Raw genomic sequence first — 17,611 nt, forward strand, 5'->3', positions numbered from 1 at the left:
ATTTGGTCAGATGAATGAAATTCTTAGAAAATATACTTTTAAAATTGGACACATATTATTTCCCACTCCTAATGGCATAAATGTCCATCTCAGATTTATAATGATTACTACATTAGAATTTAAAAAGAGAACACATTAGTTTCCCAGAGCTGCCATAACAACATACCACAGATTCATTGGCTTAAACAATAAAAGTGTATTTGTTTACAATACTGAAGACTAAAAGTACAAGATCAAGGTATTGGCGGTGTTGGCTCCTTCTGAGGTCTGCTAGGGAATAATCTTTTCCAGGCTACTCTCCTTAGCTTGTAAATGGCCATCTTCTCCCTGTGTCCTCACATTATCTTCCTTCTGTATACATTTGTGTTCGGGTCTCCTCTTCTTATAAGGACACCAGTCATATCATATAAAGATTCGCCCTCATGACCTAATTTTGGCTTAAACGCCTCTTTAAAGACCCTATCTTCAAATCAGGTCACATTCTGAGGAACTGAGGATTTAGAACTTCAAGTTGAATTTTTGAGGGAGTATAATTGAGCCTGTTTGATGGATATGATTTTGAGGAAATGTATCTCATCACTCAGCATTTGTTCCAAAATTTTCTTACAGGTTTGTCATTTTCTTACAAATCACTAGAATATCTTAAAAGCTATATATATGATTCCTACTTTTATAAGCCTTGGTAATATTACTGGATTATTACCTTCAAAATTGTTTAAAACTATGCACCCCACTCCAGCATGGGTTTATTCTCTGATTCATCACTTTAGCTCACATGCCTACCCTCCTTGAAGGAGGACATCATGCATCACTTACGTTGTTCCTGCAGGGCCTTCATGTAGAACAGAAGCTCAAGCTTCTGCTGTATAGAATTTAATTGAACGTCACTTAAAGAGATTTGAAAACTTTAATCCTCACTTATATCTGTGCTTTAATTTAGACTGAACAAATTAAATGTGTTACACTTGTAGCACTTGAATGCATGCATTTTGTCAATACTTGGCACCACAATATGCTACTCCATTCACTAATGTTTTCCTGTATCTGTATCTTCTCCCCAACTAGACAGAAAGGTCTTTTCTATAAGAACCCTTGCTATGCCACTTCTCCCTGTATCACCTTGCCATCTAACAAAGTAACCTTTCATTGTATCTGTACCATTTTAACCAGATATGTACAATGCTTTAACATTTCTTCACAATTCAACTGTTGAACAAATACATTTCTGAAAAACTAAAAATCTTGTTAAACAGAAAAGTTACCAAAGTCTCCATCAGAGGTCTAGGAAATTATTACAGTGAAGAACTCCTCTTTTCTTTTTCAGAAGCCCAAGATCAAAACAGGGAGTAGAGGAAAAAGTGGTCCACACTTTCAAGGAGAGCCACGGAACTCTCACATCTATCTGGGTAGTGATGTGTGCAACAGATACAAGGAATCATGGAAGTGAGGCTTTAGCAGCAGTTTGATTATTAAGATAAGTTATCACATATGAAGGGACTAGGAATAGAGATAGCCAACGTAGCTCTACCTGCCATCCAACAATAGCAAATGAGATCATTGGAATAACTTTCATAAGTAAGCTCTTCTTCACAATCCAACTTTTGGTACACCATGTGTCACCATACAGATACCTATAGCCAACCAATTATCATCTTCAATAGATTCTTCTTTCAAGCATCTCAAAGACCCAGTTATACAATCAGGATCCAATATCCTACTATAACACAAAATAACAAGTCATGATATTTTTCTAGAACACTTTAGCTTCTTTTATATAAATACTTTTTAAAAGTACAATAATTATTTCAATTATAAAAATTTGTTTTGTTCTCCTGAAATAAAATTAAAGCAACTTACATAATAGAAAACTCTCTTTCCATGATTTCAAAATATTTTTAAAGTGAAGTCCTGCTTAACGAATGGAGTCTTAAGGATACATAAAATATTAACACGCTTGGGAAATGTAGTTAATAAATTAATTACATTTTACTTATTTTTTCTTGATGATATAAACCTTTTGAGATAAATTTAAAACAATGTAACTGCTTTTCTTATTTTGAAATCCATGATTACAATTGAGGCATAAAAAACTAGTGTATTTTGGAAAGGAAAATTGTCAATATTTAACCCTATTTATTGGTGGACTCCTATTCCTTAACTTTGCATATTTTAAAAATTAAAATTGCTTTTTGTTATGGTTTTAAGTTCTAATGTTCTAAAAAGTTACTGATAAAATTTCACAACTAGTCTGTGCCTGTTGTCTTGAAATTTAATACTGCTGCATTACAATTTGGGAATATTAAAATCTTCTGCATTTAGTATAAACAGAACAAGTAAGACTTCTTTCTTCTATTAAAAAGCAGAGACTCTGAATGTCTGGTCGAGAAATAATTATGCTATACAAGCAAAAATATGAATAAAATTAATTGCTAGCTTTATCAAATCTTTATAAGTGAGGACAATATTTTCTTATAATAAAAGAATTAAGAAGATAGGACAGAGGAGCAAGAATTGGATGGGAGTAGGGTAGAAAGGAAAGAGGAAGGGCAAAAAACAAACAAACAAACAAACAACAACAAAAAGATTGCTTTCAATTTTCTCTTCACCAAAGCTGGTTTTACTCTCTTGGTCCCACATTTTAGAAAATGGAATTTGAAAGAGAGAACAAGAATAATCCATTAGAATTGATATATCCTCTGTTACAAGCCACTGGAATTAGGGGGAAATAAGAATGGGAATTTCATATTTAGTCATGAGGATTTAAATGTTAAGACCTCAAATCAGGAAATGTTAACTATTAGGATATAGGAGTTTGGACTCACAGAGGGAAAACAAAAACTGTAGAAGAAATTTTACAGTACAGGACAATGTAACGGTGGGATAACCTGGATGGGATGTCATGGTGGGGCTGTAAACTGCTAAGAAATGGTAAGATAAAAATGACTGAGGACTTGAGGATAGATTTGACTTGAGGATAGAAATGACAAATGATTCTCATAACTACTTTGCCTAGAGTCCCCCTATTTTGGAGCACTATATCTTTTCTGAAGTCTTATCATAGGTTTTCTTTCTTTTTAATAACACTTATATTTTAATTGTGAAATGTTTCTAACATGCAGCACATACAGTGACCTATGCCAGACCTTTGGGGACCAACTGCATCATGACGGTCACTGAACCAGCAGAATGCAGTGAAAGATATATGAGAAAAGAATTAACATGATAGGAAGCAGCTCCTCAATTTCCCCTAAATCCTCACAAGAGTGCACATAAATTTCAGTGGTCAGGGTAGCCTATGTGGCAAGAACAATCAGCTAGTTCTGAAGAGCACAGAGTCTGCAGCTGGCAAACTGTTTCTACTTTTTCTCCAATCCTTCAATCTTATTTCTTCTAAGTTCCTCTACATTTGACACTGGCCTCCACAAATCATTACAGATCAATAAAGATAAAGTGGACAACCAAGTGCACTGCTCAAAATGATGCCTGCAGACAGGATTTCTCTTCCCACCAACTGCCTACCTGAGGTTTTAATGCCATTGACTTCCATTTAAGTTTGGTGATATTAAAAAGAGCCATTTAGTTGCCAAGCACATTTTTTGTTCTTAGTCACCTAGTCATAGGCAGTCTCCATGAGGCCATAAATGAGGGTTGAGATGACACAGCATAAAACAGGGGCAGGTGCATGCCCAAGGAATCAGGTGATCTGCTCATGTGGCCTATTTGTGCCTTCAGTATCTGCTTGGGCCTACCTCCTCTTCCGGACATAGGGATCCATCAGTGATTTATCAGTTTACCTACCTTCTAGGAAATGTAGACTGACAAAATATGAAAGATGATTTTGGATACAATCATAATGAGTGTTAATGAGAAAGCAGGTATGAGAAAAGAATAGTTCTTACGGGTTGTAATTTTACAATTACAGACTCACAGAGACTCACAGAGAAGGTGATATTTAAGTAAAGTGAAAGAAAAAATAAGTGAAAGAAGAAGTCATGTGGATATCTGTGGGAAGAAGTTTCCATGGCGAGAGAAAACCTGCATGAGGTAGGAACATGCCTGGAATTTTAGAAGACACCAGTGCTCACTGGAGTATTATAAATGGTAGTATAATGGTGAGTGGAAGATTAATGACTTATTAAATCATTCATAGTCTGGATGCCACTGCCACTGGCACTCTATGTTTTCAGAGAGCCAGTGGCAGCCAGATTATGAATGATTTTATAAGCCATTGTAAGGACTTTCTCACTTCTCTGGGGGGTGAATTAGGAAGCCATTAGAGAGCTTTGGCAAAGATGTGACATCACCTGACTTACATTTAAGTAGGATTTTACAGGCTTCAGCATTCAGAATAGACCGAAGGGAATCAGGACAGTAGCAGGACATCAAGTGAGGAGGTTACTGCAATAATCCAGGAAAATAATAATGATAGCTTGGACTACGGTTACTTAGTGGGGCAGATGGTCAACAGTGGTTAGACCATTTAGCCAACAGGATTTTTTTGGATGAGTTAGATGTGGTGTATGAGATAAAGAAAATAAACAGTTTAAGAAACTAGAAGAAACTAAGAAGAGCAACACTGTGAGAGGACAGACTTGGGGACTGGGAAATCAAGTCCATTCTGGACGTATTAATTTGCGGTAATACTTGGACAATTGTATATGATATATGTATATATAGGATATGAATTGGGAATTCTTAGTGTGGAGAGAATATTTAAAGCTAGAGGCTGTGTGAGATAATTGAGTGAGTCACCTGGAGAGGAGAGATATAATTAACAGACTGAGCCCTGTGTGGTCTGGTGTTAAGAAGTCAGAGAAATGAGGAAGAACAAGCATGAGAGATGGAGATGTGGCAGCCAGTGAAGAAGCTAAAAATGAGGAATGTGTGTGCATCTCAAAAGAGGGTCTAGGAAGAAATGGTGATTGGGGAGGTATATTAGACTTTTTAGTTTCATCCTCCACATCTCCTAATCTTTTTGTATTGTCCCTCTATTTATTATTCCTTGAAGAATTCTATATAATTTCTTCAAAGGCAATAGAGCAGAGTGTTTGAGAGCAAAGATTACAGAGACAGACAACTTATCACTAACAAACTCCGGGCAGCCAGAACATATGAATGAACACAGTAATGATAACAACAAGCAATAATTTAAAATAATGGTATCACAAGTATTATATAACGCTTAGTTGTATAAGTGTTATATACTTAGTAAGCACTCAATAAACTATAGCTATTATCTATCTTCCAGGTCACCAGTTTCCTATTCACCAGTTTCTAATCAGCTTACTTGTCAATCAAGTTTGTAATTTCAATAGTCATTTTTTATTTCTAAAATGTATATTTAGTTCTTTTTCAAATATTCCTAATCCCTTGTGGTTATGTATTTAATTTACTTGCCTCTTTTTTTCTTATAGGTTCAATTTTATATTCGTAGTAATTTTAAATAGAAATCTTCATCATCTTTACCAGTTTGCTTTATTACTTAAAGTTTTGAAGTTCTATTAATCTTGCTTGACTGCCTCTTATAAGACACATTATTTTGGGTGTTTTGCAAATTTAGATTGTGAGCTTGCTTTCCAAGGGCTTTATCAATAAGGATCCTGTGCGGCCAGAGATTTTTTGCAGTTGCTTCTTCCTAGTATCCTGCACCTACCACTGTCTTCTGGGCCAACACCTATTTTAATTTCTCAGTCTAGGGTTTTCAGAACCATTTGATTAATATAAACTGAACCAGAAACCCAGCAGATTCAGAACCATTGTTTTGACTTCTCAAGATATGTTTGCCTACTCGGGATCCAGGAGGACATACTGGCTCCCTCATTATTCCCATATGCAATTTAGGCAGACTTTCTCTGTGCATGCTGTGAATATGAATGAAGTCTCTGAGACTTTCAGCTCTGCGTGGAAGTTCCAGTACTAAATCCTTGCTCAGGTCATAAAGAACAATAATTAAGACCTCCACGCAGCCCTGATGCCAACTCATCTTCTTACAATCTGCATTTAAGTTCCAGTGCTATTTCTTTTGCTTGGGGATTTCCTTTCCTTCCTTGTGACAATTTTTCCTAAACTTTATCCTACATTTCTTATAAAGACAGTGTACATTTTTGGAGACTGGTTCAGGGGATAGAATCACTCTCTCTATTCCATTATGTTACCAAAGCCAGAAATAATAGATTTTCGAGCCTGAGACTTTATGACAAGATTAGGTAAGAAGAAGGGCCATAACTGTACCAGAAGTATAAATACATGAATGTCACTTGATCCACTTAATTGGAGAACAACTTATAGTTTGTACGTACTTTTAGGCCAAGGTAAAAATGTCCAGAAAAGTCAAAGACATAATGCCATAATAATATTATCATTTGACTATTGAATCCTTTCGTTTTATTATTGCAAGAAAGCATTTCTGTACTCTAGTACATAGGTTTTCATTATGCTAAAAGACTACAATAGATAAAACAGAAGCACAGTAAAATAGCTAAAGTAGTCCAACAGCTTTAGTTTCTAGATAATAGTCCTGACTCCGACCTGTATTCTTGTTTTAAAGTAGTTTGTGACATATTATGACTCTGCAAAGTTGTAAAGTTTCACAAATTCGATTAAGCTGCAAAAAGAAGCTGAAACAACTCTAATTGAATTTGGCCTTATCAATTATTTTTGGAACTCTATGCTAACTCATATTGAGTTCTCAATTCAAATAGCAAAGATAATTTTGCACCAAAGAGACATTGTCTTGGATTTCGAGACCATCCTGGCTAACCCGGTGAAACCCCGTCTCTACTAAAAAAATACAAAAAACTAGCCGGGCGAGATGGCGGGCGCCTGTAGTCCCAGCTACTCGGGAGGCTGAGGCAGGAGAATGGCGTAAACCCGGGAGGCGGAGCTTACAGTGAGCTGAGATCCGGCCACTGCACTCCAGCCTGGGGACAGAGCCAGACTCTGTCTGAAAAAAAAAAAAAAAGAAAACCCATGTAATTTGCTGTGCTACTTGCCTATTGAAGAAAGCAAAAATGTGCTAACTGAACAACAAAAATTGTTACAGCACCATTGATTTCATTTTAATATGGCTAATGTTTAAGTGCAAACATACAGAAATCAGGACAAGAATATGATTTACTTTGCTCTAAATGAAATATTTGTTTTGAGCATCCATATTGTGTTTGATAAGATGATACCTATTTAGCTCTATTAAATAGTGGCAACTATGATGTTATGAATGTGTTCAATGTAATTCAAATTATCATGCAGGCAAATACACTTGAAAGAACAGCATTAATTCTGTATGACACTAAATTATTGTTACACTGGTTTGCAATATGTATCTTTGCTGAATTCACAGGACTATAAGTAACAAAACTATTTCATCAACAAAGTGTGAAGGAACAAATTTAAAGACATGAGTGTGGAAAATTTTATATTACACCACCAAATTACTTTGAGAAGAGAAATAAAAAGAAATATAATTTGTGACAGTCCAAGCATACTTGAATGCTGTTTATATTGTTCTGTGTGTAATAAGTTTGTTTTTTTCATCTCTAACTAAGAAAAATACATTGTTTCCATGGCTCAGTTTTCTGCCAAATCTGTAATTACTTTGAAGGTTTATCTAAACATCCCTAAATAATTTTCAAGTCATTTATATTCTTGTGCTACTAAAGATAGTCCCATCAGTATAGTGACTTTATCACGATGGTGGCAACCCAGTGACAGCTTGAAAATAGCAATTATACATACTTAGTTTCCAGGCTCTAGGTCATCTCACTGAATCATGTGGCTTTACCAACAATACATAATGTATAGACCATTTCCTCTCATGTCATATGTTTTGCCCATGTATATTTTTGTGATACTTTCAGTATTTTGCTCAGATTCTGTTCATTTCTTTGAATAAGTTAGAGGGAAAACTGTAATTTAAAACAGATGAAAATGTAAAGCAAAAATATTACTCAATTGAAAGCAGATAAATAACACTCTTCAAGGATTAGGGCTTTTATGTATGTGTGGGGTGGATATTTACAACATATACAAATGTTAAGTTAACTTTGCTGTTCATATTTTGTTCTTACTATTCTATATAACTTTTTGCTTAAAAAGGCCTAACTTAAAATAAAATAGGAAAAGTATTTAATTAAATGATTTGATTTCTTGGTAAGGAAATAATTATTTGCATTTGCAGGTAGTACAACTTCTCTATTTATCCATTACTTCTCTTTTTTCTTTTTTATTTTTTTTGAGACAGAGCCTTGCTCTGTCACCCAGGCTGTAATGCAGTGGCGGGATCTTGGCTCACTGCAAGCTCTGCCTCCCGGGTTGACGCCATTCTCCTGCCTCAGCCTCCAGAGTAGCTGGGACTACAGGCGCCCGCCACCAAGCCTGGCTAATTTTTTGTTTTTAGTAGAAACGGGGTTTCCCCTTGTTAGCCCGGATAGTCTCGATCTCCTGACCTCGTGATCCGCCCGCCTCGGCCTGCCAAAGTGCTGGGATTACAGGCGTGAGCTACCGTGCCCGGCCTATCCATTACTTTTCAAATGATTCTTTAAAGATGAACAGCACCGATTTTTCTTTTGCATTGCTTTTCAATATTGTCAGAAACATTTCTATAATGAAGAGAAAATTACTTCAGTAAAATTTATATCTTTATTACATTTCATATACAGTTCACTTTAATAAATAACTATTTAACTATTAGTTTCAAAGACTTTTAGCTCAACAACAATTCTGCTTTTCTCATTATAGCTGCTATATAACTGCATCATTGTAGCTCATGCTTTTGGCTTCATCGTTACTCATCTTTAAAAAGTACTATTTTTCTTTCAGATAAACTCTAACAATTGCTGCAATAAATTCTAACCCAAGAAAACAGTCATTCACAGGTGGAAATAGTATTTCATTTACATTATAAATGTCATATGCTATAGTATCTAAGGTCAAGCATTCTATGGACCCTGAAATAACAGCTATATTTGCTTTCATCTGCTCATACCAAATTCAACAATACATAAAATGAGACTTTTTTTGTGAAATAGAAACTTTGGATGAATAACTAGTTTGAATAACGAAAAATTGCAAAATTAATTTCTGCTATGCTATTTGTGAGAGCTACAGGTCTTCAGAATTCTGGAATGCATTTATTCGATCTGGCACTATTAGTTTGAATACTCTGGCACCAGGCCAGAATTCTCTGTGCGATCCAGAGGCAATCACAGGACTTTGCCCGGTAGGCCTCTGGGGAAAACTGCCTTGTCCACACCAGACTTGGTGCATAGCCAATAAAATTACTGTTTTCTGTAGAGAGTCGCAGTCAAGAATTCAAAGTACCTCAGGCTGAACATTCCCATGAGTATCCCTAGCCCAGGCACCGCCATTTGGAGGCCTCTTTATTAGGGGGACTCAGCTGAGGTACTCTTCAGGAGCCTTTGCCAAGACCTTCTTAGTGGAGGATTCCAACTAAGCTACTTTTCTCCCCTCTGACTCGGTACTTTTTGCCCTTAGTTCTTTCCCTTTCATGTTCTGGAGACCACTGGGTTTTATAAAAAGGCAGGAGTCTCTTGTTTGTGGCTCCTGGACAGTTAGACAGTTCCCTTTGACTGCCCTGCATGTTATTAGACCTTCGCCTGCATATTTAAAAAAAAAAAAAAATGGAACTCTGAGGGGTGGTGCCTCACTCTTATTACAGTAAGTGAATAAAGGCTTGATTGTTACTTTTAGTTTGTCTTGTTGTCCTTCATTGACTACCTTGACACCCAAGGCCTTGGCATGGTTCATAAATCTGCACTTTTCATGTGATAGTTTCCCTTGAACAACTTTTTTCTTTTTTGCAAAGCTAATGACCAAGTGTCAATAGATATTTTTGCATACTGAGAGTTTTCTAATGGAGAAAATGTCTTTTTACTTCAAAGAATACAGAAATCCTGTCCATGTATACCCATGCTTATAGACAAAGCAAACAACAATGATAAATGTCAATTGGTCTATCTAAAAATGATAACATATAAAGTCATGGAAACCACCTCCATGATGTCACATGATGCTGTTAATGCAGTACTTCTTGTTTTCAAAATCATTGGGATTTTTAGTTTTTATTATTGTATTTAAAAATATGCGGCTTTGTGTGAAATACGTGGCTTTGTGTAGTAAGAAGTCACATTCCACACCCTAACAATTAATAAAATGTAAATGTTGAATCTTCCTTCTTGACATTTTAGGCATCAAATTAATCTCTAATGAGAAAAAAGTTGTTATTATTCCAGTTACATTTGTAAAGAGACAAATATTATGTGGAGGAAAACAAAGTTTCGTTGTCTAACAGATTCCTAATTAAGGAGTGGAGCACTTGAATCAAGTGAGACATGGAAATGGGCTATATGACTTTTACATGCAGAGCATATTATTTATCAATAAGGGTAAGAAATGCTGCTTTAAAGAGAAACTCACCAAAGCTTGCTTGAACTTTGAGCTGTTAACTTTTTGTCTTCTTTTTCAATTATTTAAATAACAGAACATACCAACTTTGCCATTATAGTTTCTGTTAAGCTAAACAATTGATTATTTTTCCCAGGGAAAAAGACTCAATGATCATACAACTTGATTCCTGTAAAGTTATATTTTCAGAAACACACCATGAATTTAGCTAAATTTAACAAAGAGTCTGTGAAACACTGATGAAATAAAGCAAGTTTTCATGCAATGCTAAAATACACAGATGAACTGAATTAAGAAGATAGCAATGGTAGAAATGAAATGTTCTGTGAAAAAAAGCTGCTTCGTATAATGCATATGTCTAGCAAATAATGGATTGTTATATTCTTTTTCCATATTTTTCAAAAAAAAATTTTGAGCTTCTTTAGATTTTTACCATATGCATACTGGGCTAAATATTTTCAACACTACTTCTGAGATTTGAACACATGGAATCTTATGCTGCAATTATATAATTATAATTACTGTATGTAATTATAAATGTGCTCATATGACTGAGCAGAAAATACTCTGGGAGCCGAAGTAATTGGTTTGCCATGTGGGGGGGTGATAAGTACAGTTTAATCTGACGTTAGTGGAAGGCTAGGGACTCCTCATATTCACAATAGAAATTAAGGCATAAAGAAACTTGTAATTTTAGAGACAGTCACAACTATGGCTATCGTAAATATGGATGTCAAATTTGTTGACTGGAATTTCATCCTGATAAAACAAAATAAATAAGTAAATATGCAGACTATCTGAAAACTCAATTGTTTTCACTTAAATCCATACATCTATCAATTTATTCTCTATTTATTCTCTCATTTTTCCCTCTTCACAACTCCATTTTTCAGTCTCTTCCTCTGTTTCGTCTTTTGCAATGCAGCCTAACTCCTTGTTATGTTTTGCTTATGTACGTTTGTGTGTGATTTTATGAAAATAATCCTTTGATAAATTCCTTTATCCAAAGTGTTGGGGCTTAAGGGAAATTGTATTGCCTATATAAATATAAAACTATATTTTAGGAGAATGCCCAACTTTTGGTAACAGCAGCTTAAATATAGTATTTCTTTTGACATCTCAATTTCAGGAAACAATTTGAACGACTGAACTTATCGTTATCAATTTGTGTCTAGAGAAATGATCAACAGTATATCATTAAATGCTAGTGCCCTGTATTGGAATATAGCCCACAGTTTAGGACGTACTTCGTTAAATTATGATTATTTTACTTAATAAGAGTGAGAGCAGTTTAAACTGAAGTGCATCCTTCCCCTTCCCTGCTTTCCTACCTCTGGAAAGTACCATCAAGACTTGTACAAGCCAGTGTGTTCAGCTATTTACTCTTCTTTCCACTCTTGCACTCAGAGCAGAGGAGTTTGATGCCTGAGCTGGTCCTACAGTAATTCTTCCACTCATTGATGTAGTAAAATAGGAGGAAGATGGGGCAGAAATGGCAACTTTCTCCACTCAGCTGCCCATTGATAGACCCTTCTATTGATTGTCACTGTCTTGGCTAATACTGTCCGGGCATCAATGACCTGCGTGTAACAGGTATATAATGCTGGCTCTATCATGAGGTGTTCCTGTGCCTCTTTTGGAACATCCTGATGTGTTGTCTAGACATTGGAGTTCTACTTCTAAGGCAGTTGTGACTGTGGCTGCCTGTGGTTGGACTAGTTCTGCCCTTTCATTAAGCCTTGATGGTTGTCTGGTTCCAGTTGTTTGAAGGTGTTTTTAAAACTGAGACACCTGAGGCTTCTTGGTCCTCAGGGTCAGCACTTGATGCCAATTTAGAAACACCTTCAAAGTCCCACTGAATGTTTTGTTTCACACGTGCGCTTCTTTAAAATTATTCTGATGTGATGAAACCCATAGGCGTCTGTGACTTTCTTGAAAACATTAGAAGATGGCTGTGCACTGTTAAATGCAGAGGCATAAGTACTACGTGGGGACTCCAATGGTCAGTTCAATTTTCAAGTCAAGTTTAAAAAATACTTTAGAAAATTGAAAGATCTATTAAGTTAAAGAATTATCTCACTTAGGAAAATGTGTTGTTTTTTTGTTTTTTTGTGGTGTGTTTGTGTGTGTGTGTGTGTGTGTATGTGTATGTGGGAAGAGAAAGAGACCTAGAGTGAGTGAGCCAGAAAATGACAAAGTGAGAGAAGAATCAAGGTAAGTGTTTCATTGCCAATGTCACAGTTAGCTTGAGAATCAGTATTTGGGGAACATAATACGACCTATTTCAAAGTCAAGTTATAGTGGAGTTCTCACTGAATTATAATGTAAATGTGGCATGTCAATTTCTGAGATACTGCTAAATGCTTCAAAGAAACTAAAATGGGAAGGAATGAATTTTAAATGGATAGATTTCTTTTCTAATATACCTGAGTAGGAAATAAAACACCTGTTAAAATGACAGTTTTTCTTCTAGCTTAATGGAAGACCTTGTGGAGAAGTGAACTAAATGTTCTAAGTTTTTATCAAATAATGCATGCACGTTAGTTTTTTTAAAAAAAAAAATGGGATATATTTATTTGACATAAAAATCAACTGTCTCTTTCCTATTTATTTTTAAATTTTGTATTGCTCCTTGCGGGAAAAAAAAACCACTCTGAATTCTCTTAAATCCTTTTCCTGAAACCTAATTTTATCTAAAAATATATTCTCTAACAGATAATTCTTAGTCAATTTATACCATTTTATACAGACTTTTTAATCTAAAAAATGAATATATAGCTCAACTATAAACTTCTTTATCTTCTCTTTCCCTCTTCTCTTCCCCCATTCTTTCAAAATAATTATTTCATTGTTTATAATTCCTTTCTTGAAAATCTTTCAGTAAATTTATTTGATAGATATAATGTGCTTCCTCATCTAATTCATATTCCATCAACGATGCAGACACTACTGGCCATCTGTATGGCAGCTGTTTTCCCTTTCTTGCTTGGTTTACAGAATTCTGATATTATCTTTACCTGGAATATTGGGGAAATAATAGTCATGACATCATAGAGTTGACGATGATTAAATGAGTAAGTACACATGCAGTGCTTATAATAGAGCCTACTAGAGTAGATGCTCAATAACATTTATTATTATTATTATTCAGACTACAATTTGTGCAGATAATGTGAGGGTTTTTTTCAGCCTTAGAGAGAGAGAGTCCAAATTTTCAGGCCAACCATGGCAATGACATTCCCCTTTGTCAACAGTTGGTTGAAGATCACATATATAACTCTATTTAGACAATGAAATGTCATGGGAATTCTACTTTAGGGGGAAGGGTGCAATCTGGGAATACTTGATTCCCTGATAAAACATGAGTGCACATACACACCCAAGAAACCCCAATATTTTTTATTGATCTGTCTTCCACCCTTGCCTGCTTAGGATTACTGTGTCAGAATTATGCTTAAAGCTATGGCCAACCTTGTTGGAGAAGCAACTAATGCACTAAGGATGGCAGAGAAGAAAGGTAGAGCCTGATCCTTGATAAGTTAAAGGAGTGCACAAAAAGCTCAGGGAAAGCTTAATTTCAGTTAAAGAAAAAAATAAATAATCCTGTGACTTACGTCAATTTTATTTGGCTAGCGTCTGACTTAAGCTGAAAATTCTCCTAACACATATTGTCACTCATTCTCTTCTGCTCTTGTTGCCTTGTACTTTCCAGATTTATTTATCTACTCTTTGATTTGACTTTCTCAAGACAAAATAACAAAGACACTGCCTCACTTTCCAGGGCAAAGAATAAAGAATATGAGATATATTTGACTGAGAGGTGATTTTCAGAGAGACTAGAGAATACCCCAAATTAGCCAGAGATTTAAAAACTGCAAATCAAATGAAGAAAGAGAAAACCAAAGGGGTATTCAGCCAGAGAAAGGGTTAAGGGGTAGTGCAAGAAATGTGATGTTAGTGTAGTACCCCATTTGGATCAGCAGTTAAATAACATTTATGTAGTTACTTAAAAATAAACATAATACACATGAATTCATTTTAAAATGTGACATTCTATATAGGGAATGTAAAGAGAAAGGAAATGAATATGAGAAGCTAAGGATTTGCACAGTGGAGGGACAGACAAAAAACGGAAAAGGATAAAGAATTAAAGATGGACCCAGCAGGGACAGAGCTGTAGATTTGTGATTGGAAGGATTTTACAAATTTTTGAAAGAATATTGAGTCACTTGAGAATTTGTGCTGGAAAAATTTATTAATATTTTAAAATGAAATAAAATTTGACACATACACTACATACACACAAATACACATGTGCATATGCACAAAAAAATGCAGTAAAATTCAACATAAATAATTATTGCAAAATATTCACACTGTAGAAAGTATAGTAGAAAATTTTCCTGAATGTAAGGCAGGGAAAAACTTCTTGGGTGAGAATCAAAAAGGATAAACCATAACATTTAATACGTTTGTTAAATCAAGTTTAGCCTTAAGCTGCTGCCTTACATACTTTGAGTTCAGCCTAAGTGTTTCTCTGGACATTGTGAACTAGTGCATAAACGAAGTGTAAACAGACTGTAGCCTACTCTTGTGCTAATCACCAGTTTTTGGCCAATCAAATGTGGCCAACTATTCAAGCCTGTTTAAATAAAGCAAATACCGAGCTATAACCATTCTGGCTGTTTCTGTACCTTACTTCCATTTTCTTTCATCAGTTTCCTTTTCCTGTCCATAAATCTTCTACCAGGTAGCTGTGCTGGAGTCTCTGATCCTACTTTGGCTCAGAAGGCTGACTGATTCATAAATCGTTCTTTGCTCAGTTAAACTCTTTTAATTTAATTCGGTTAAAGTTTTTCTTTTAACAGATGGTGTCAGAAGTGGGATCCGAGGTAGGATCCCTGTGAGCGCTGAGTGCCCAACTGAGGTACCTGCCGGGCTCACTGTGTCCATTACAGTCTCAGACCAAATGGAGATTGCACTAAGTTCTCTCTTGGATTCTGAAGCTCCGCAGATTTGTGTTTTGAGCTCTCTGAGATTCTTTGAGGAAAGTTCTGATCCAAACTGGGTTTGGAAGTCGTAACAGTAGAAGGACTGGGTCCGGGATCAGTTGGATCTGATAATTAACTGTCTTGGATCCAGTTAGAGATCGCTTACATGTGACTGGCTCAGAAAGAAACTGGTAGTAAATGGCAATATGGCAGGAGGTGTAAAATTTGGCTTTTGGGAATTTTCAGTTATGTTTGTGTTCTACCCCTTTGTTTTTGTTGCACACTTAGGTAGGGGCCAAGACTTCTCTACTGTTATGATACTCTTATCTTTCCTTTTTTTTTTTTTTTTTTTNAGACTTCTCTACTGTTATGATACTCTTATCTTTCTTTTTTTTTTTTTTTTTTTTACCTTGCTTATGCCTCTATGAACAACAGAAGTGAAAAGCAGGTCTGTTGTGTGCACTTATGAGATATACTTTTATTTGTGAAGGATTTTTTTTCTTTTTTTTTTTTTTTTTGAGATGGAGTCTCACTCTGTCACCCAGGCTGGAGTGCAGTGGTGTGATCTCAGCTCACTGCAAGCTCCACCTCCTGGATTCACACCATTCTCCTGCCTCAGCCTCTGGAGCAGCTGGGACTACAGGTGCCCACCACCATGCCTAGCTAATTTTTTGTATTTTTTTTTACTAGAGACAGGGTTTCACCATGTTATTCAGGATAGTCTCGATCTCCTGACCTGGTGATCCACTTGCCTTGGCCTCCCAAAGTGCTGGGATTACAAGCATGAGCCACCACGCCTGGCAGGATTTTTATTTTATTTTGAGACAGTCTCATCCTGTTGCCTAGGCTGGAGTGCAGCAGTGTGATCTCGGCTCACCACAACCTCTGCCTCCTGGCTTCAGGCGATTCTCCTGCCTCCGCCTCCCAAGTAATTGGAACCACAGGCACGTGCCACCATGCCTGGCTAAGTTTTGTATTTTTAGTAGAGACAAGGTTTCACTATGTTGGTAAGGCTGGTCTTGAACTCCTGACCTCGTGATCCACCTGCCTTAGCCTGCCAAAGTGCTGGGATTACAGGCATGAGCCGCTGCACCTGGCCTATTTGTGAAGGATTTTGCAGCCAGCCTTATTCATGGATAACCTTACACCTTGATAGATGAAAGATGAAGGCCGAAAGCACGTGAGAAATTTTAATGGTACATACATTGCCTCCTAATCAGTCAGGAACAGAACACTGGTCCACTCCTCTTAACCTACACCTAGGGTTAAAAAGAACATCGCCAAGAGGTCTTCACTCTTCTAAAAGAGCATCATTTATTGGGTCCTTTTTCCCATTGTTTGGAGTAAATGAGGCAATGATTAGAAATGTATTCCCCATGATATGCTGTATAACAGATTCTACTGTAAAGCTATGGTTCCACAACAGACTACATTCTCTTGTGAAAGTTATGCTAAATAATAGAATTGCCCTAGATTACTTACTGGCTAAACAGGAAAGCATCTGTGCAGCTGCTGGCACTTCTTGTTGCTCATGGAGGAATGTATCATGTATTCTAGAGATTCAGTTGTAGGGAATTAACACACTGCTTGGTTAAAGTGAGTAGACTCTTTATCTAGCTCGTTCTTTGATCTATTTGATTTTAGGTGGTTTGGTTTATGGGTACCCTGGCTAAGGAACATACTCCAAACTCTTGGTATTATCCTCCTGATAGTCAACAGTAGTCTCCCTGGTGCACCACATTCTCTCAAAAGTTTTAAATGTTTGCATGCAGCCATCTCTAGAATAACAAATTATCAAATGGTCTCTCTTCAACTGGAATGACATGAGCTGAAAGAAATGTGTGACTGTAATGGCACCATAACCAATGAATGATGTACTGAGACCAGAAACTCAAAATGATGGTAACTGAGACTAAGGCCCTAAGTTTTGGTCACACCCTCACCTGAGTGAGATCCTGACTAAAAGGGGAAAAATTTTAAACAAACTTATGGGTGCCCATTGTTTTGGACTGAGCTCATGTACTAGACCCCAGTAGACCAGACCAAACCAAAATGGAGTCAGTTATGCTAAATGTGACATAATCAAACTAAAACTCGACAGAAACACACAGATACTAGAACAGGGTTGTTTTTTCTCTGATAAACAGGACATTCCAGCATAGGGAGGTACCCTCTACTCTAATCCTTACAAAAAAATA

Source organism: Theropithecus gelada, chromosome 5 (assembly GCF_003255815.1).
Source record: "Theropithecus gelada isolate Dixy chromosome 5, Tgel_1.0, whole genome shotgun sequence".
NCBI lineage: Eukaryota > Metazoa > Chordata > Mammalia > Primates > Cercopithecidae > Theropithecus > Theropithecus gelada.